The 22,439-nt window shown below is 43.8% G+C and overlaps 1 long non-coding RNA gene across 1 annotated transcript in view; it reads left to right on the forward strand.

The window, feature by feature from the left end:
* The first annotated feature begins 4,508 nt into the window (after positions 1–4,508).
* LOC308652996 overlaps positions 4,509–22,439 on the forward strand; it is a 36,581-nt gene continuing 18,650 nt past the window's right edge. The window contains exons 1-5 of the long non-coding RNA XR_014022962.1: positions 4,509–5,178; positions 5,778–5,889; positions 7,827–7,997; positions 15,090–15,208; positions 16,237–16,335. This is a non-coding gene — a long non-coding RNA (uncharacterized lncRNA). The remainder of the gene's footprint in view (positions 5,179–5,777; positions 5,890–7,826; positions 7,998–15,089; positions 15,209–16,236; positions 16,336–22,439) is intronic.

Raw genomic sequence — 22,439 nt, forward strand, 5'->3', positions numbered from 1 at the left:
AATCAAAATGCATTCTGCGGTCACGTATAACTAATTAGGACAAATTAAAAAATTTTAAAAAGGGGCTGGGGTTGTGGCTCAGCAGTAGAGCACTTGCTTAGCATGTGTGAAACCCTGGGTTTGAACCTCAGCACCACATAATTATAGTAAATAAAATAAAGGTATTGTGTCCAACTGTAACTAAAATATAAAATATTTAAAAATTTTTTAAAAATTTTGGGTATCACAAAAACAAAGGTTGAATGTTTTCTCTGATAGGCAGATGCTAATACACAACCAGGTACGGGGAGGAAGGATAGAAGTTCAGTAGGTTATACAAAGGGGAATGAAGGGAAGAGAGTGGGAATGGGAATAGGAAAGACAGTAGAATGAATTGGACATAACTTTCCTTTGTTCATTTATGAATATACGACCAGTGTAACTCCACATCATGAACAACCACAAGAATGGGATCCTAATTAGAATAAGTTATACTTTATGTATGTATAATATGTCAAAATATACTTTACTGTTATGAATATCTAAACAGAACAAATAAAAATTAATTAATTAATTAAAAAATAGGTTTTCTTTTTCTTGGCAGGTACACTTACTTAAGTAAATGACCACAGGTCCCCGTGGGGAAGGGCTGGTAAGTTATTACCATGCACACTTGCTGGGTGGTATAGAAGGTGCCTACCTTCTGAGAGATATGACTGCTTCTTCAATCAATAGATTTGGAATCATTAAACTGGAAATTTGGCAAGGGACTTTTTTTTTTCACCATGTGGGGGATTGGCAGGGGATTTTTTTATGGGGGTGACTAGACTTGTCCATGATTGATATCTTTTGATTGCAAAGATGAGCAGTATCTTTGTTGACTTTCAATCTGTTTTGACCCTAGGGATGCTGTGTTCTATTGACCATTTCCACAATCCTCGGTAAGTCAGGCTCCCTTAGCTGCCACTCTCTCCTTGCCATTCATGATAATTGAGCCCATCAGGTGAGTGAGAGTTAAATACTACCATCTGGCCTCTATTACTTCAGTGGTGATAGCACCACCATTGCTAACGGCAAGTCCAGCTCTGTGAACACATGTCCTGGCATAGAGAGGACTTTACTTCTTAGTGATATTGATGCTCTTCTTTCTAGCATATTCCTTATTGTTTTGGTATATTCTGGGCCCTCAGGTGTTTTCCAGCCTTGCTTAGCTTATCCACTCCTGCACACCTGCTTCCTCCACACCAATCCTGTCTCTTAGTGTGGGCCATCCTTTTTCCCATGATTTTAGGAGCCATTCGAAAAGTGTGTTTGCACATCTTCTGGAATCCCTTGCCATAGTTTTAAATGCTCTATCCTAGGAGACTGCTCCCATATTCACAAATTTTTTTTTCATCAAAATTTCTGCTTTACCCCACAGGTCCAGAACCCAGTCCCATGCATACTCTACCAGCTCCTGCTAGTATTTTCTATCTGGGTCCTGCATTTCCTTTGAGGTTAATCCTTTTCTCATTTGTAGATTCAACACATCTGACAAGATTATGCTGTACCTAACCCTAGTTTTTGGTTTAGTGGCCAAGAAGCATGGTGAGAGCAGATCTTGAGAGAATGAGAGAACATGTCATGCAGGGCAGAAGCCTGTACATTACCTTTATTTATTTATGCCATGGATTGAACTCAGGGGTGCTTTACCACTAAGCTACATTCCCAGTCTTTTTTATTTTTTATTTTGAGATAGGATCTCACTAAGTTGCCTAGGACCTTGCTAAGTTGCTGAGGTTGCCCTCAAACTTGTGATCTTCCTGCCTCCACCTCACAAGTCACTGAGTTTATAGATGTGTGCCAACCACTCCTGGCCATCTTTTTAAAGTAAGAGGCAATCTTTAGCTCTCTGGGTTTTTTTGTTTGTTTGTTTTGTTTTTTTGGTACCAGGAATTAAACTCAGGAGGGATTTGACCACTGAGCCACATTCCCAACCCTTTTTATATTTTATTTTGAGACAAGGTCTTACTAGTTGCTTAAGGCCTCACTAAATCATTGAGGCATCTTTGAACTCATGATCCTCCTGCCTCAGCCTCCCAAGAAGCATGCACCATTGCACCTAGGAATCTATAATTCTTTTTTTTTTGTTGTTGTTGTTGTTTATAAAGAGAGAGTGAGAGAGAAAGAGAGAGAGAGAGAATTTTTTAATATTTATTTTTTAGTTTGCGGCGGGCACAACATCTTTGTTTGTATGTGGTGCTGAGGATCGAACCCAGGGCCGCATGCATGCCAGGGGAGTGCGCTACCGCTTGAGCCACATCCCCAGCCCATCTATAATTCTTAACAAAGATGAATAGGCTTCTTTTGGGAGTTGGTATCTGGGATTAAACTCAGGGGCACTCAAGCACTGAGCCACATCCCCAGCCATATTTTGTATTTTATTTAAAGACAGGGTTTCACTGAGTTGCTTAGTGCTTCGCTAAATTGCAGGGGCTGGTTTGAACTCATGATGCTCCTACCTTAGCCTCCTGAGTGGCTGGGATTACAGGCACATGCCACTGTGCCCGGCGATAAATAGGCTTTGAAGCCCCAGAATATTTAGGAATGTCTGAGGATTCAAGATTTTCAGGTGAAACAGAGGTTCCTATTTCATGTGTCAGAGTCTCATTCTCTCCCAATGAGGGTTTCCTTTGGCATAGGGGACCTGCCTTGATTAGGAATACAACTTTTGAAGTTGACATACTGTATTAATTCATTTTCCATTACTATAACAAAATGCCTGAGGCTTGCTACTCTACGAAGAAGTTTATTTAGCACACAGTGTTTGAACACCACGGCACTGGCATCTTGGCTAGAGCATGTGCAACAGGGAGAGATCAAATATCAAGCCCAAGAGATTCATGTGTCAAGCTTGCTTTTTTTTTTTTTAAATAACCCTCCCTTTTATCAAAGCAAATGACTCACTCCATGAGATGTATCAATCTTTTCTAAAATCAACACCTGCCTCCCACCATGACCTAATTACCTTGCACTAATCCCTGCATCTTAATGGTTTCACCACCTCCCAACAATGCCACACCAAGGACCAAGCTTTTAACATGAGTCCATAGCAACTAATCTGACAAATAAGTCATGGACCTTGTTCTCAGGTTTTTTTTTTCTCTTCCATTATAACAGATAAGAACTCTTTATACACATCAAAGAGGCCTTTGGCTTTCACATTGAGTTTTATGTTGCAAATTAATCATGTTAAGCTCTTCATGATCTTTTATTGAGACTCAGCCAAGCTTAGCCAATCCATTATCTTTCTAGTAACGTATTTTTCAAATACCTAATGCACTACATCATCAAGTGCATTCTCTTCCAACACAGGTGAAATTTTTAACAGTTTCATTAATGCTGTGTGCTAGAGGCTGCTTTACTTGCCACCTGTAATGGGGTCTTCACTGGCAAACAGTTGGTGATCCAGCTCAAAACTCCACTTTAGCATCTCATTTTTAAAAAATCACTCCTGGAACCAGATGCCATAGAATAGATGCTCAAGAAGCAGACTCAGAAAAACTCCTGGTGGTGGGTGCAGTGGTGCACACTTGTAATCCCAGCTATTTGGGAAACGGAGGCAGGAGGATCACAAATTCAAGGCCAGCTTGAGCAACTTAGTGAGACCCTGTCTCAAAATAAAAATAAAAAGGAATGGGCGGGGGGGGGGGTTAGTGCATTACCAGAGCACTCCTGGGTTCAATCTCTAGCACTATAAGAAAAATAAAGAAGAGAGAGGAAGGGAGATGAAAGGCTTTGGGGATCAACAAGTAGAAAAGAGAAAACTAAGTCTCCTTGGGATGGTCCTTTAGAGTTTTTCTAAGACAAGGAGGAAACCAGAATTTTATATTTCATATTTGTCAGTCAGGGGCGCAGGCCTCACCTTGAAGCAGGTGTGACTTACACAAGACATTTTTTTTTTTAATTTAGAAGAGGATGACCCCAAAGAAAACTGAGGTTACCTTCTGGCAGACTTCCCAGAAACTGGTAGAATAAATCTTTCATTCACAAACTGGGGTCTGGATTCCACAAGACTATATTAAAATGCCATGCACAAATCTGACCCAGAAGACTGGTGCTTAGAACCATCCCTCCATCACGATTCCATTGTTTTGGACAAACATGGTGGCACATGACTGTAATCCCAGGGGCTCAGGAGGCTAAGGAAGGAGGATCGCAAATTTAAAGCCAGCCTCAGCAACTTAGCCAGGCCCTAAGCAATTCAGTAAGACCCTGTTTGTAAATTTTTTTTTTTAATTTTTTGGTGCTGGGGATTGAATCCAGAGCCTTGTGCATGCAAGGCAAGCACTCTACCAACTGAGCTATAAATAAAATAGCTCAGCCCTGTAAATAAAATATTAAAATGGCTGGAGATGTGGCTCAGTGGTAAAGTGCCCCTGGGTTCAATCTCTGGTACCAAAAAGAAAAAAAGATTCCTTTGTTTCAGTGTCGTCAGTGTCAGCCTCTTTCCTTTAGAGGAATGTCCTCATTCTGCCATTTTCTGATACTTAATTCCTCAAGGAAAATGTCTTCAGGGTCCCTCTTCCTTCCTAATATTTAGTACTCACTGTGCCTCAGCTACCAGGTACCATGGACACAGTCACAGTCATTGTCCTACTAGCAAGAGCAGATTCAGCCCTGTTGGGGTTGGGGTGCAGAATCAGGGACAGTTCCTTGGGAAGGTAGCTCCAGAGTGGTCTGTGAAGGAAGACGAGTTATTCAGCAGGTGGCAAGGAGTGGTGAACATGCCTGTGATGCAGGCCTTAGAGAGAGCCTTCCACCCAAGCCAGGTGGCCCAGCGAGAGGCACGGCAGGGAGAGGCTAACGTCAGATCAGAGAATTCTGGATGCAGTAGCTCACCAGGTGGCTCCTTAATGATGGAGTTTCTTCCAAAGCAGGGCATTGCAGAAGCATGGCTGGGAGTGCCAACTAGCCTAAGATGCTGTTTGTGGGGTGGCCCTGATTTGGCCTTTGAGACCATAACTCTGAGACCTCTAGAGTAGCCAAGGAGAGAAAGGTCCACCCCCTAAAGAATTTGCAAACCTAGATGGGAAGAGGACGGGGAAGTCCAGAAGAGACCAAGGAGTGTGTGTCATAGAGAAGGATGTAAACCAGGAATGGGGGCACCATAGAAGAGGAGAGCCTTCCATGAAGCACCCTTGATTCTGGAGGGAGCAGGTCAGTGTGGGGGTGAGGTGGCATCTGGTGGCAGGAACCTTGGGCAGGTGGGGGACATGGGGAGATGATATGAGTGGAAGAGACCTGGATAGTTCAGGAAGGTCAAGGCTGGGATCTTTGAGCAGGCTGGATATTGAGCAGGATTCAGAGGACAGCAGCCTCAGGTCTGTAGATCACCTCAGGTTCTGATTCTGAGATTTTTTCCCAGGGCCTGGCTAGAGTGGGATGCACAGGAACCGTACTCAGGTTCAGGTGATAGCTCATGCCTGGGTTTTCCCAAGGGGGAAAGTCTGACTAGTCTACCCATCCATTCTGGCAGCTTTGAGCTTTCCTTAGGTAGGGCTACATCGGATCTGTTTTGAGGGTTTTCCAACAGGCTACACTGTTTCCTATAGGGAAACCCCAGCCCTGGACAAATAGACCCCCACCCCTTGACTAAGCCCTCCAGAATCTGGGCCAGAGGCCAGGGTGGAGCAAGTCACTGAGTCAGGAGAGTGGTTTTCTGGCTTCCTTAGTTTGTGCCCTAGGAGATGACCCTGGGTAGGCAAGGCGAGCTGAAGCCCTTGGTTGCTGGAATGACTTATGTTATTTCTTTAAAGCTCACCATGATCATGTGAGAGATATCATGACCCCTCTTCCACAAATGATATAACTGAAGTTGTGAGCAGAGAAATGACTTATCCAAGGTCACACAGCCAGAGACTGGCAGAGGTGAGACCTGAACTCTCAGATGCTCTTTCATTTCCCTTCCTCCTACTTGACATAAAGCAGGCAGGGATGCCAGGTCTTTATTTCACTTCCCAGATGTCTCACCCTCCTCACAACCACAAGTGTGGTGCAGTCCAGTTTTCCAGTGGAGAGACTAAAACACAGAGGAGCACAGGGATCCAGGGCCAGAATGCACATGGATTTGACACCCACCCAAGGGCAGCCCCTTCCATGTCTCTGAATGGCAGATTAGAGAGAGAGCAGCTCCATGTCTTGGCCACTTCAGAGAGGACCAGGGTAAGGTTCCTGGGGGCAGCCCCAGGTCCAGGGCCTGCAGAGGGGATCTCCTCTCCTTCATCTCCACAGGAAGCATGTGGTGCTGCTGGCCAGCCACAGGGGTTTGGGCATCCCCAGGGAGCACCCCTCCACCTTCTGGCTCTCTTTCCACACTTCTTATCTCCAGAGCCTGGCTTCCTGCTGCTTTTAAAAAGTCACATGGCCTACTGGTTGGCTTCCATCAGGCCAAGAGGCCCTTGCCCCAGAGCTGTTGGGGCTATGGCAGGCTCATGCCTTGCTCACCACCATGGAGAGGTTCCCCTCTCCACCCGCACCCAGAACACCTGATGATGGCCCAGCAGCTGGCAGTGTGGCTCTTTTTATGAAGGGCTCATTCATTCATTCATTCATTCATTCATTCTTCATTCAATACTTACTGAACACCTATGTACTGTGCACTAGGCACTGTCCTGAGCACTGGGTTGAGTGGAAAACAAGATGAATTTTTTACCCTGTTGGTGTTTATATTCTTGTGAGGGAGATGCACAGTAAAGGAATCAACAAATGAATTTCCAAGATAACATCAGCTAAAAACCACGGAGATATTAAAATGGGTGATGGCTTGGAGACTTTAAAGTGGTCAACAGGAGCCTTTCTGAGGAGGTGACCCTTGGCTGACACCTGACTGGCAAGGAAGAATTGGACTTGCATTTTTAAAGGACCACTTAGGCTAGTGTGCTGACCCAAAGTCAGCAGGAGTCAGTGAGGAGCAATTGTAATTTCCCTGCTAGTGATGGCCTGAACTGGAGCGTAGGGTACAGAGAGGGAGAAGTGGTCAGGAAAGGGATCAAGGGGGAAGAGAGGACAGAACCTGGAGCAGAGGAGGAAGGTGGGCTCTGTGCTCAAGATCTTGAAGGCTGTCAAATGCTCCTGGACAGTGCCAGAAATACCCATGAGGAAATGGGAACAGATGGCAAGGGAGCACTGGAGCCCTTGTCCTTGCTCTCAGGGAGTGTGGAATTGGACTTGAAATGCAGCAAGCACCCTTCTGCCTGGTGCTTTTGTGCTTTGAACTCTTAGAATTTGGAGGGGCAAATGCATTAGCCCCTTGACTGTGTGCCACTCCACATCCTGGCCTGGCCGTGATCCAGGCCGGCACTCAGGGAGATGCCCACTGAAGCTACAGTATGTGGGTTATCAGGTGTCCAAACTGGCACCTCCCCATCTGGAGCAGCCTCTGAGTTCCAGCTATGGGAAGAGCAGAGAGGAGTGTTCCACAGAGGTTAGCAACACAGAGCTGTCAGCAGAAGCTCACTGCTATCCACCTGCTCACACCCTCACTCACCACCAAAGAGAGCTGTCCTCTCCACCCAGCCTCCAAGCCCCAAGGGCAACAAGGCAGACCGGCTGGGGTGCCCAGGACATTTCAGCATAATTGGCAGTATCAGGGAATAGGCAGAGGCCTGGTGTGAGTATTTAGTGTTGGGGCAGAAATGATCCACTTGCAAACCTCAGTGGCTTGGGAATTGCACATGTGACCCATCCAGTTATATTCCCCTTGGGCCCGGAGCGATGGAGTTGGCCATCTATAGACTGAGACCTCTAAAATTATGAGTCCCAAATAAACTTATCCTCCTTTAAAATTGTTCTTATCTGGTCTTTAGGTCACAGTGGCTGGTTTGACACCCTGCAATGGAAACTGAAAGGTCAGATAATATGTGAATTGTGCCATTTATAAGAACTGTGCATCTCTGGACTCTACAGGAAGTCAAAGGAACTGTGTTGGATTAGGACAACACCAGGCTTTTCAATCTAGAGGACACCAAAACTCAAAGGCAAGTACTCGAATATTCTGCTGCACAACTTTGTAGCTTTCTTGAGGAACTTAGGAACTTGGCCTGACTCTTCATCTATTTTCTTGGCCAATAAAACCTGTATATTTGGGATTTAGTTGCTAATGGCCACACTGCCAGGTGCCCATGAACCAAATTTCCAGAATTTAAACAAAATAAGGATAAGATTCCTGTTCTCATATATGCCAGCTCTGCAGGAGGCCCTCAAGTAGAACTTTTGGACACAATTTTGTTGTTGCCTTGGAGCTATCAATGACCTTTGCCTGAAGCCTCACACTATCCAGCAGTGCACAGAGGGATAATAAAATCCTAAGTTGTTCATAGTTTTCTGCTGGGAGTGAAGGTTCTCACTTCCAGTTTATTTGGGACTCACAATTTTAGAGGTCTCCATCTGTAGATGGCCAACTCCACTGCACTGGGCCCGAGGTGAGGCAGAACATCGTGGTGGAGAGTGTGACAGAGGAAATCAGCTCAGGACTCACACCAGGAAGGAGAGAGAGAGAGAGAGAGAGAGAGAGAGAGAGAGAGAGAGAGAGAGAGAGCTAGCTCTGCTCCACAAGGACAAAATATGTACCTCAAAGTAGTGATCAGGTGAGTAAAAGTGAGCCCTGCTCAGATCCAGCAGTCACCAACCACCTCAGGGGAAGAGAGAAGTTTGAGCACTTCTCAGTGAAGTTGTTATGATTTAGAAGTGAGGTGTTCCCTAAGAGCTCCTGTGTGCGACCATGCAAGAACGTTCAGGGGTTATGAGGGCTGTGACCTCATCAATGATTTAATCCATTGGTATGAATTAACTGGGTGGTAACTGTAGGCAGGTAGAGTGTGGCTGGAGTAAGTCACTGGGGCCATGCATTTGGGGTACATATTTACTCTTCGTTGAGCAGAGCTCTCTCTCTCTCTCTCTGCTTCCTGGTGTGAGTCCTGAGCTGCTTTCCTCTGTCACACCCTCCACTGTGATGTTCTGTCTCACCTTGGGCCCAGAGTAATGGAGTTGGCCATCTATGGACTGAGACGGCTAAAATTTTGAATCCCAAATAAACTTATCCTCCTTTAAAATTGTTCTTATCTGGTCTTTTGGTCACAGTGGCAAAAAGGCAAACTAAAGCAGAGGTTGTCTATTTTCCTAAGGGTTGCTATCTTGAATGCCCATCTTGTATCACAGTTAGAGCAGGGTCAGGCTATCACTCAGATGAAGCAAAGTAACCACTGAAAACAGCTAGCACATCTCCAAGGCATCTTAAAAAGTCACCTACTTCAAGTGATCTAAGTTATTTTTAAACATGCAAACACAAAAAGTAAATAGCATCTCATATCTAGAGACAGCACCCGCAGGCACCTCCCTTTCCCTACCCAGAGAGTCAAGTGTACTCATTCCATTTATGGAAATGCTTCTATTGTAGTCCATGATCTTTTTTTGTTTTGTTTGTTTTGTCCATTTGACAACTGGAAGGTGCCAATGTCAGTGTCAAGACAGTCAGAGCCAAAAGAGGTCAGAGAAAGTTGTAGCTTAAAGTCTTATGGGGCTAATTATCTTTTTTTAAAAAAATTGGTTCTTCTTAGTTATAAATGACAGCAGAATCCGTCTTGATACAAGCTTTTTGATAATAAAAAAAGTGTAACTTCTAGAAAAACTCCTTCCCTTTCCAACTCACAGGAGCACATCTTCTGGAACTATTGATGAGGATAGTGACAATGGTTAACATTTATCAAGTGCTTATTTAATGCCAGGCACGGGGCTGCTAAGCACGTGTACACATGCTAAACCACGAAGGTCACATAAAAAGCTTCTCTGAGCCTTTGTTCTTTGCTAAAATAGTACTTAACCCCAGGGAAGTAATTTGTCAATAATCCCATGGGCAATTGGTGTGGCCAAGGAGGGATGTGAGTTTGGGTGTCTGACACAGAGCCAGTCTTTGTTCTGCTGTACCGATGATGTTCACTTGACACCCACAGTGTGATGACAAGGAAAGAGTGAGTGCATGGATGGGGGGCTGCCTGGGCCCCACAGGCCCCTGATGCAGAAGCTCATTATCACACTCGTGTGTCAGCATCACCAAGAAAGTTTTTGAAGACTCTGAAGACCCTTCCAGCAACAGTGAAAGTTTTCTGACAGGTGTCAAAACCACTGGGAGAGGCTTATTATTTCTTCAGAAAGGCTATTAGTCAAATTGGCTCAGGGACCCCCAGTTGCTCATGCTTCACCCTTCTCTGTGTGAGAGGTGGGTGGAAAGGGAAAGTGACATTTTCTGAGAGCAAGCTGTGCCCTAGTGCTGAGCACTTTCATTTCTGCTCTTCTTTAGTCCTCACCACAGCCTGTGAAGTGAGGAGCAGAATCCCTTTTGACATGCTCTAAAGTGAGCTCCCGAACTTCCCTTGAGCCAGCCCGTCCCTAGCTTCCTTGGCTCAGCTAATGTCAAGTGTCCTTCCAGCTACTTAGAGCAAAACCCTTGGCTCAGCTCGCTCTTGTATTCCATGTTAAATCCATCAGCCACTCCTGATGGCTCACTTTTCAAAACATATTTGGAATTCAACATTTCTCCTCCCAACCCCTCACTGCACACATAGTGCTGTAAGCCTCTTCTGCTTAGATGTGCTGCAGTGGTTGCTAGTCAATTTTTCTGATTCCATCTGTGCTATGTTCTATGGCCCACTGTCAACTCAGCAGCCAGAGCGATACTGTTACAATCCAGGTCTGATCATGCCACTCTGTTCAGAACTCCCCAATGGCTCTGTGTTTTAACTATGTAAAAGCTATAGTTCCCACGGTGGCCTACAACATCCCCTTCATCTTTCCACACCAGTATCAGGGCCTTTGCACTGTCTTTCCCTCTTCCTTCAAAGGACAAATTCCTTCACCACCTTTGAATCTTTGCTAGGATGTTATTTTCTCAAAGACCTCTTCCCTGTCTACCCTATTTAGGATTGCAACCTCTTCTACCACAACTCCAAAGCACACCAGGCTCCCGGCCCCCACTTTATCTTGTTCAATATTTTTCTATAGCACTTGCCACCTTATAAGATGTTATTAGGTTTGTTGTTTATTTTTATTTTGTATCTTCCATTTTATAATATGTACTTCTTTTTTCATATTTAATTTTTATAATATGTACTTCCAAAAGCAAGACTACTTATTTTATCTCCTTCTGATAACTCCCAAGTGTTCATAATAGTACCTGGCACAAAGAAGATGCTCAAGCAACATGTGTTGAATGAATGAATGAATGAATTTGACAGGGGCAAAGTAGGAGCTAGAAAACTATCCAAGGCCCCACACCTAATAGGTAGCAGAATCAGGAACTGGAGTCAGATCTCTTGAACTCAATAGATCAGGTCATTTCTACCCAATGCCTTCCAGAAAGAATGAGGAAAATATCTAAAAGCAAGTTGACTTGTGGGACTTTTGCCTAAATAACAGTCAGGGGATCTTTTGGGGTTGGTGCCCATTCGGGTTGGTTCCACCTCCAGTTGCACCTGCATCCTCAGCTAGATTCAACAAACAATGGCCCGCCTGAGCTGTGGCTTTGAGTCACCAAGAAAGGCATTGTTTGTGGTCAGCCCTGTTGATTGAGGTGGGGACTCGTGAGAAACTGAAAAGTATGCCTACCAAAGAAGGTTTCAGTAATGTCTGGGGCTTGCCCAGCTGTGTTGTATAAGCGTCACTTCCACACGAATGCAGATTCCTGCTTTTCTCAGGGTCAGGGTGGAGATACCCACTGTTCTCTCGACTTTTCATCTGTGCTGTGTGCATTACACACCTGACCAGGCCCCCTCTGAACTGGCCATGGATGCAGTGCCATTCCTGCTTCCCCATGGGTGGCAAGCCATCCTCTTCCTGAATGCCCTACCCTGAGAAAACTATGACCTGAGAGACAGTCCAGGGCTTTGAGGCCAAGTTGCTCCCTCCTCTGATCCACATCAGCACCATGTGTGTGGGGAGGGTGGGTGGGTGGCCTGCATCACTTCATAGGCATGAAGGTCTCTTGGACACCCCCAAACATTAGTCCAAACATTAGGCCAGTCGCTAGCCCTTAGAATCAAGGCAGTATCCAGGCCTCAGGAGAAAGAGGGACTGCTTTGCAGGAATGCTCCTTAAAGACAACTGATGGAGTCCATGAACTGGGGTAAGACCCTTCAGGAGTTTGGAAGAACAGACTAATTAGGGCTCCACCTAATTCTTCTCCCTCAGGGAAGCCCCCTGGGGAATCCTGGCCTGATCAACACACAGGCTCACAGCTCTATCTGTCTAATGGGCAAGTGGTTCTCAGAACATGTGGTTTCCTGAAAGTGCTTCATGAACTGAAACCCTTAATTCCTTTGTCTTAAGATTTCCTCTCTTAAAATGAAATGCCCTAGAAAGGTTACAGATGGGGCCCTCATAGTTATTGATATCTCAAAGGACATGGATTCTCTTTGGAGTCGATTTTCTGGGAGTCACATTACCCATGTCCCTTTATGAAGATCTTAAGGGATTTCTTGCCCCAGCTAAATTTTTTGGGAAGAACCAAGTGCTAAAGAAGTTGGAATAGGGCCGAGAGGCTCCGCGAACAAGGCAGGCATATAGAGGGCTCAACAACAGTGCTCGGGCCTCACTGTCTCCTGGCCTGTGACTGAGGAGACAAGGCTCCCCACTGACCACTCCGTATTTCTGTCAGTCTCCTGCAGTACAGGAGCTGGGGACCGGGGGCAGGGATCACTTTTGTGACTAATGACCTAATCATGGAAAATTACAACTTCCTGAGTTGGTCTATCAGAGGTGGCCACAAAACTCTTTATGATGTGGCCAGAAATTCCTCCTGCCACCACAGCGCTTGAAAATAGGTCAAAGACATCTTCTATGGAGCCCTCAAAGCAGGGCTTAGCTTACACCATGCACCTTCTATGTCACTAAAGTGCAAACACAGAAGCTTTTTTTTTTTTTTTTTTTTTTAATTTTTTATTGATTATTTAAAGCATTACATAGCTCATGATATATCATCTTTCATACATTAGACTCAAATTGTGTTTTGAACTCCCATTTTCACCCCAAATATAGATTGCAGAATCACATCTGTTACATATTCACATTTTTACATAATGCCATATTAGTGTCAACACAGAAGCTTTTTGAGAATGCTGTCCTCTTCTGTGGTCTGAGCTCAGTCTTGGCTCTGGGTCAGTCATCGGTCCTGCCCTGCTTGATCCTCCTCAAGAGAATGATTGGTCATGGAGGCCACAAAGGCTGCCTTCTGTTTGTCCCTGGAAATGTCTGTTGACGGTCTCTCTGGGGCAGAAGTTGTTTCCTCTTGTAAAGGTCTCTCCCAAGACGCTCAGGACGGGGCTGATCAAAATTCCTGCTATTCAAGATGGCACTTCCTTTGTCCTTGAAGCTTCATCTGCTCTCAGCCAAGACCTATAGGCTATACTTTATTCAAAAGCAGGGCAAGGAGTAGACTTAGGAATTGGCAGGTACTTGAATTATGCCTTTCCAGAGGCCCTAGGTCTGTGGCTGGGGCTCAGAGTTGGCTGCTTCCTGAATCAGATATGAAGAGTTCTTTCCCTGAATGCTGGACATTCCATTGATAGGATGGTACTAGGTCAGCACGCGGCTTGGCTCTGATGCCTCCAGGAGCTATGTAACCCTGGGCTATTTCTTTTTAACATCTTCTCTGAGACTTGGCTTCTCCTCTGATAAAGAGTATAGCATTCTCTGCTGTAGGGGTTGCTTTGAAATCCCCAGGAAATGAAACTGGCTTTGAGGACACTTGTGGAGGAGTGAGCAGTGAGCCTCAGCTGTCTTAGCTTGTGCTCAGGCTTGGCAGAGACAGAAATCATTTGATTCTGAGGTCTCCAACCAGGGGGTTTTCAGCGCTGGGAGGACAGGTCTGCCTATAATTCATTTGTATCTGCTGCTTTCCGTAGGAGTCCCAACCTTTTGGACTGAAGCAGGAATGGCATCTTCCAGCTTGGCCATCCTGGATCTAAGGGCTCTCCCTTCTAAGAGGCTTAGGATAGGGTTGACATAAGTGCCTTCCATCCACAATGACACTTCTTTTGGCCCAATAGCCTCATATGATCTCTGACCAAGGTCACAATCTGGGTAGGGATGGATGGCCTTGTCCTGACAGGACCCTTGGGATCCTCTGGGCAGTCCTCAGTCAGGGAGAAGAGGTTCTGTGTCTGCCTGGCCTAGAGCCAGGTCTCTGCTGACTCACAGAGTGCCCGAGTTCAAGGCCAAAAACCATGACTCAGGCAGCCTGGAATCCAGGGAAAACCAGCTCTAATTTTCACCCAAAGGCTCTGCCCAGCTGGGCATGAGCTCACCCAGCCAGACAGTGACAAGGACAATGGGAAACTGCCCATCCCTAATAATCAAGAATAGGGGGCTGAGTTTTGAGCCTGAAACCACCCCTGAAATATTCTTTGAAAACCCCATATCAACGCATCTAAAATTAGCTTTGGGGATCTAAATCACTTCCTGTTACAGAAACCACAGGCCTGACACTTCAGTCATCACTCTGCCTGCCAATCGGGGATGGGGGCCTGGTGATGTAGGGGTGCTGCACACAGAAAACTGTGACAACCCAAAAGAGAGACGGCAGCCAGGAGCCCCTTTTCCCATTGCAGAAAGGACAGCTAAGCAGAGTCCCACGAGTCTGCTGCTGTAGGCATCAGGACCAGCATGAGCATGCATGTGCATGCACGAGCACATACCCCTGCATGCACATTTGTACACACAGCTGGAGCTTTCTCTATTGCTACAGAGAGGTGACCACATTGACAGTGTAAGTGTACCTCCGCTGTTCCCCATCTGAGCACAGGATCACGTGGCCTGCTTGAAGCACCTGCATCTCTCTCCATTCCCCTTGTAGCCCTGGGCATAGTATGCCTAACAGGTTAGCTCTGTGCTTAGCCCTTGACCCCCAAAATCATTATTTCAGCCACCACTGCCAAGTGTTTTTTTTGTGTGAGGAAAACAGATGGGGCTGGACTGGTGATGTGCAGCAAGTCATAGGCCATCCTGGCACATCAGGAGCTGAAGTTGAGAGAACCATGTGAACTCTGAACCAGCCAAAGAGATCTCTCTATTTGCCTCAGGCTGAGCCCTGACTCCCAGCTCCAGATCTGGACTGAAGGGGATGCCAGTAGCTGTGTGCAGATCAGCAGGAGCAGCCATAGCAGGAGAAGGAAAACACTGGTCATCTGTCACAAACCTGGTGAGTCCCAAAAAAGTGCCATCCAAACCATGAGATAAACTGGGAGTATATCTGGAACTCAGGTAGTTTACTTCACTATAAGTTCCAGGAGAGCATGGATTTTTTAAAAAATAAGTTTGTTGCTACTTTCCCAGCACCCTCAAAAGATAGCACCCAGAATACAGAAGGTTCTCAGTAAATACCTGGTAGGTAATAAAATGGAAATGGAAGATTCTACTGATGAGCAGTCTAGCATTGATAAGCAAGGAATGTTGGTCAGCCCCAGAAGAATGCTATGTCGATGTCCTGTCTAAGTCACTGAATCTCAGGGTACTTGGGATCTCTTAGTCTTCACAAACCAGCTCCCTACCTGGTCACAAGAGCCATGCATTCTTGAGTGGTGCTTCTGCCATAGGGCTGCTGGGACAGTAGGTGCTTGCATACCCCAGGAGGAATGATCCAACTGCTCTGTCATTGGATGGCCTTGGTGGTAGGAGTTTCTTCTCCTGGGTACAATGACTGACCTCAGTAAAGACATCTTCAGAGAGATAAATGATTGGCTTCAAACAGGGCTCTCTCTATAATGTATTTATTGTGTTCCTCTTATTGCTTCCTAATAGACTGAAGCACCCCAGTCGCCATTCTCATCTTCATTAGCCACTGCTAATATACTTAGGGAGCATCTTAGGCTCCCAGAAAGAGAAGTCCTGTTGAACAGTAACAAGGCCCCAGAACAGGTGCTAATGATTTGTCCTGATTCCTTGTCTGAGCACGCTGTGTTAGAAATGATGGTCAACCCTCCACTTGAAGATGTGGAGGGCCATGCAGAATTCAGAGCTCCTCCTAGGCTACTCAGGTATAAATGCCAGGGTTCCTGGCTTCTCAAGCCCCAGCAGCAAATGAGGCCACCAGTATTGGCACGGGTCTTGTCTGGATGATCAGCTGGGCCAACATGGCCAACGCTTCTCCTACAAAGTTAAACTGTCAGGTGAATGTTACATACTTTTATCCAGAACAGACATAGTTTCAAAATTCTTTCTTTAATCCAGGCCTTATCCGGGCACTGGGTTTACGATTGGGAAGAAGATAAAATTCTGTCCTTCAACTATTGCATGTTCCACTGAAGAATACAGGTCCATAATATCAGAGTAAGTACTAAATCAGAGAGCTAGTAGGAGAAGACAGGATGCTATGGGTGCATAGAGAAGAAACATGGGGTCCAGTTTGGAGACTAGGTAGAGTTTTTTTTTTTTTGGTGGTACTGGGGATTGAACCCAGGGCCTTGTGCATGCAAGGAAAGCACTTGCCTAGTAAATGGCAGTAAACTTGGCTAGTAATGGCAGAGCCAGACTTTAAACTACCAACTGAGCTGTATCCCCAGCCTTAGGTACAGTTTTGGTGGAAACTTACTGGAAACTCAGTAGAGATAGAATAACACCAAATTGAATTAAGAGAACAATTGAGCAGGGTGTACCCCAGAAATTCAGAGAAATTTGATTATGGAAGATCTACTGATGTGGTTTTCAACAATAATGGATTAATTAAAAGATTATGAATCTCAACAGAAATACCTGTTCATGAGAAAAACTCTCTGAATAAGATCAAGGATTACACCACAAACCTATCTAAATATATTTAATAATGATCATTAGAAGAAATTTCATCAAAATCAGGAACAAGACAACAATCCCTATTATCAGTGCTGCTATTCAAATCACTATTGAAGTCTCAGCCAGTGTGTTAAGGTAAGAAAAATAGGTATAAGAATCGAAAGAAAACCAGATAAACTTGTCATTTTAAAATAAATTGTGAAGACAATAATTATTACTACAGCTCACTGTATGTTAAACACTTTGTTTATCTTAACTTATTTAGTCCCCTTAGTCCCCTCATAACCACCTATGAAACTTTTCTAATTAGTTATGCATGACAGTAGAATGTGTTTTGACATATCATACATAAATGGAGTATAACTTCTCATTCTTCTGATTGTACATGATATAGAATCACACTGTTCATGTGATCATCTATGTACATAGGGTAATATATGTCATTTTTACAGATTAGAAAACTATTAAACCTGGTGAGGTACTTGACTAGTAAATAGTAGAGCCAGACTTTAAACCCATGCAATCTGACTCCAGAGTTTGTTCCTTTTTTTTTTCTTTTTTTAAGTACTGAATCCAGGGATGCTTTACCACTGATCCATAATCCCTGTCTTTTAATTTTTTATCATTTTGAAACAGGGTCTCACTAAGTTGCTTAGGGCCTTGCTATGTTGCTGAGGCTGGCCTTGAACTTAGGATTCTTCTGCCTCAGTCTTTCATGTTGCTGGGATTACAGGTGTGCTCCACCATGCTCTGCTAGAGTCTGTGTCATTAATCATAGATTTGATGCATGAAAATAAACAGAAAACCCAGCAGTAGAGTGATGTGGCCAGATGTAAGATAAACAAAATAAAAATAAATCTACCTATAAATCCTATCCCAAGTCTATCCAAATCAAAATCTCTATAGAATTTCTCATGGAGCCTGACTGATTGATTCTAAAATTCATACAAGAATGATTGATAGAAGATTTTCCCTATATTATATCAAATATAAAAGAAGAGGAATTAAAACAGTGTGGTGCTGGTACAGAGATTAACAAATAAATCAACAAGCCAGAAGGAAGAATCCAGAAAGACACCCACATATTTACAGGATTTATGGAGAGAGAGAAAGTCTAGGTCTGGGGATGGGTGAGAATGCTGACCTGGACTCTATTCAAGGTGGCTTTTATTTTGGTTTACTCCCAAGATGGTTAACAATGAAGATCCCAAAGGTATTTGTGAGTGAGGATGCATATGGGGGCTACATCTTCCCTTGCTTCTCTGTTTTTTTTTTTCACAAAGGTATATCCCAAGTTCAAGGATTTGGACAGCCTGCCTAGAAATGAGTGTTCATTGGGTCATAAAATCTCAGATTTGGGCAGTCATTGCCTTTTACAACCCTGCCCAGGTCAGCACCAGAAATAGCTTACACCACCAAGTGAAGCAATAACGCTGCTCTTCAGTAGGCCTCCTCACACAGGACTAAGATGTGAATTCTGGGCCTGGACAATTTTCTTGCCAGTATTTGGGGCAATCTATCCTTATGTGGTTGTAAAGCCTCAGAGTCTTCTGTTCATGTTTGCTCTAGGTCTTTCAGTAAGCAGGCCTGGCCAGGGTCTACCACAAGGGGTATTTCGTATCAATGTGAAATAGTTGAACCTTTCTGTAAATGGTGGAGACAGCTGTTAGTTAAATTGGGTAGGAATACTTTCAGTTTTAAGTATGAGAAAACTCAACTCAAATGGACCAAAGTGATAAAGGAAATATAGTGGCTTACGTAAAAGAAATGTCCAGAAGTAGTGGAGACTTCACAACAAAATCAACCCTGCAGATCAGTGATGGCGACCTGGATTCTTTTCCTTCCTCTTCACTGCCTTCCACTATGCGGTCATCCTAAGATTAGCTTCCTCTGTAGGAGTAAGATGATTGTCAGTGGCAACTGAGCAACTGACTTTGTAGTGAAAAGAAAACTACTTTCTCAGAAACTCCCAGGAAACATCGTTTCCTGCATCATCAGCCTCAAAAGGGTCATTCACCCTTCAGCACCTGCACTGCTTGAAGACAGAAGTATGAGACACATTGGTGGGCTTAGGCCAGTTAGGATCCACTATAAGAGTTGAGGGTGGGCTACATCCCACACAGACCTTACAACTGGGAAATTCAAAGAAGGAGTGCAAGAATAGGTATCAGGAAGATATCAACAGTTTCCAGAGTTGTACTTCAGAGGAAAAAAAGAAGTTAGACCCATCCTTATACCATTTGCAAAAATAAATTCAGATATGTTAAAGCCCTAAATATAAAGAATAAATATACTTTAAAAGTATAAAAGATGTGTTCATAAACTCAAGGGAGGGGAAGCATTTTAAAATAAGACACACCACACACACACACACACACACACACGCACACACACAAACACACACACATCAAAGCCATCTGAAACATGATAATTTGATTCCATCAAAATGAAACACTTTGATATAATAAAAAAGATACTATAAAGTAAATTAAAAGTGAGAAACTGTGGGAAAACATCTGTCACACTTTTAATAGTTAAAGAATTAATATCCAGAGTAATATGAAATATTAAAAAGACAACAAAACCTTAACATCTCCCCCTTCCCACCCCCATGGTACTGGGGATTGAACCCACTCGGCTACATTCCAACCCCAGGCCTTTAAAAAAAATTTTTTTTTAAATTTTGAGACAGAGTTTCACTAAGTTACTGAGGCTAGCCTCCAACTTCTGATCTTCTGCCTCAGCCTCCCAAGTTGCTAGAATTACAGGTATGTGCCACTGAATCTGGCTTTAAATCTTAACTTCTTAATTTTCAAAAGGATATGAACAGAGAACTAACAGATAAAGAAACAAAAATGCCCAATAAATATATAAAAAGATATTTGGCATCACTAAAAAACTAGGGAAACACAACAATAATAAATGCTATGTGAAATATTTGATAATATTAAGACAATGGTCACAACAAGATATTAGTGGGATGTCACGTTAATGGTTGTTTGTAGGTCCAACTCCTCTTTTGGAGATCATGTTGGCCAGCTGTACTGTGTGTGTGTGTATATCTATCTATCTATCTATCTATCTATCTATCTTATGAGTTCTTGTGTCTACCCAAGAAAGGTAGTTGCATATAATAAGGCATATGCAAGAATGTTAATTGCAACTTGTTTAAAATAGTGAGAATTGGGAAAACATAAATGTCCATCAGTGAGGGAATGAATAAATAAACCGAAGCATGTTTGTGCTAGAGAACACTGAGCAGCAACTTTTAAAAATGCACATGATCTATTTGAACCAATATTAAGAGATCTGTAAGAAATGTCACTAGCTAATGGCTGCACAGTGATATGTAGAGAACATTACTATAAAGAAAGAAAGAAAGAAAGGGAGGCTTGAAACAATAAAACAATCTGACTCATTTTCTATAGTTATAGAAGGACAGCTATTAAATGTATAGAAAAAGATCTGGAAGGATACTCACTAAACTGAGAAATATGGTTACCTGTAGGAACTGGGGAAGGGGATTGGGATCAGGTATGGCAGCAAAGGGCACTTCATTTAACTTTACAACTTTACAATCTTAAGGTTAATAATTTTCTTCACAAGAATAGAATCATTTGAGTAATTAAAAAATAAGACTAATTCTTACAAAAACCATTAGGAGTCAGCCAAGGAAAAGCCAAAGGAGTCTGCACCCTCTGCAGGGAACTGGCCTGATCCAAATGCCTCCGCTCTCCTGCCATATTTTTGCCATGCACATGGGCCTTCCTGGCTCCTGAAGGTGGGGAATGGGTCAGTTCTCTCCCACAGCAAGCTGAATGGCCACAAATAAGGAACAGGATGCAGACACAGGTGCTGGATAGCGGGAGGCAGAGGGGAGCATTGATGATCAGCGTTCCTCTGTTCAAAGAAGTTCAGAGACAGAAAGGAGGTTATGTCTGCCGCGCCCCATGCCCCTTCCTCTCCTCTCAGCAGCACCGCACTGCCAAGGCTCTTTGCCCAGACTTTGAGAGACTATCCTTGGGACTATTTAGAAGCAGTGGATATAACAAGGGCAGGGTTAGGAACAGAAGAATGATCTGGGACAGCATCAGGGCCAGAAGAAGGAGTGACTAGAAGTACAAACAGAATAGGAGCTGGTTGAGAACCAGAGGTCTGCACAGGAGCAGAGGTCCTGTTCACATCCATGGGCAGTAGTGGCAGGTGAAATGACTGCCTCTCTTTCTCCAATGGGGAGTGAAATGCTTTTACCCACAGGAGCAGTACACCAAATTCCCACTTCAGTTAGCCAAATAAGAGCAGAGCTTGACTACTAACCCAGGGCAAAAAAGTCATTTATCTCTGCTGGAGAGGTACCAAAGGAACTCAAGGTGAGGGCCGAGTCGTCCCAAGGCATGGTCCCAAGGCCTGACGGAGATGGCTAGAGGTGCTGCCACAGTTGCAGGAAATGGAATCTTGGGGGTGGTGTGGTTAAGAAAAAAACCCTCTGGTTTTGATAGATCCATTTGTCAGTTTACCAAGAAAGTTCAGACCCTTACCTCTCTCCACCCACTCCACAATGACTTCAGAGAAGAGGAGTAGGAACTAAAGTGCTCCATCCCAGAAAAAGAAGGACTTTCTTTGAGGTTAAGGTGTGAAATGACAAATACCGTAGCACACAGGAAAGCCTTTCCAGTGCTGGGGAGAAGGTGAAGACTTGGTTGAGCTCTTCAAAGGAACAGAGAAGAAAAGCTTTCACTGCGTCTTTTTTTTTAATATCTTTTAGTTGTAGGTGAACACAATATCTTTATTTATTTATTTTTATGTGGTGATGAGGATTGAACATGGGGGAGGCAAGCTCTTTCCACTGAGCCACAACTCCAGCCCCTTACTGCGTCTTGTTAAAGCAGAGTGATCTACCATTAAATAAGAGAGGCTCATAAGTGGGTTTGTTTTCTTATTTATAACAGAACTCTGGAGAGCAATTTAAAAGTGGAGGACTTTAATATGTAATAATGTGAGGTATTTAACTTTGTGATGGGTAGAACACTTTCTAGAGCAATTAGGAAGATGCTTTTTTTTTTCTCCTTATAAGTTTACAATATCCAGTTTGAAGAATTAATAGGTGACTCTGTGTGTGTCTGTAATCTAATGATTACCAAACGGACAACTAGAATAATGAAGAAGTATACCAACTTAACATAGTGGCCACAGAGAACTTGAGTGGAATGTGCCTTGGGGCACCTACTTTTACTTGGACAACCTGCTGGAATTTGGTTACTACCTAGAATGTGTTCTAGATCAGCATCCATCAACAGAACTCTCTGTAATGATGGAAATGTTGTTTCTTTGTCCAATACAAGAAGCATTAGCCCCATATGGTTAAAAAACACTTGAAATATGGTTAGGATATCAGAAGGTTTTTTTTTTATTTAGTAATTTTTAAAAATTTAATTAATTGAATTAGTTTTATTTTAAGTTATACTTAATAGCCACATAGGACTGTATTAGACAACACATGTCTAGATTGAACCTCTTCTGTTCATTTGCCAAAGGGTTGGAGGAGATGCAGAGTGGAAGTTGGTTGCAGACAGCCATGAGAAGCAAAGCCCTTGTGACAGATGACAGTAGGCGCAGCACTATGGCAACATACAACCTTTGGC

Source organism: Spermophilus citellus, assembly GCF_964194105.1.
Source record: "Spermophilus citellus genome assembly, chromosome: 1".
Taxonomy (NCBI): Eukaryota; Metazoa; Chordata; class Mammalia; order Rodentia; family Sciuridae; genus Spermophilus; species Spermophilus citellus.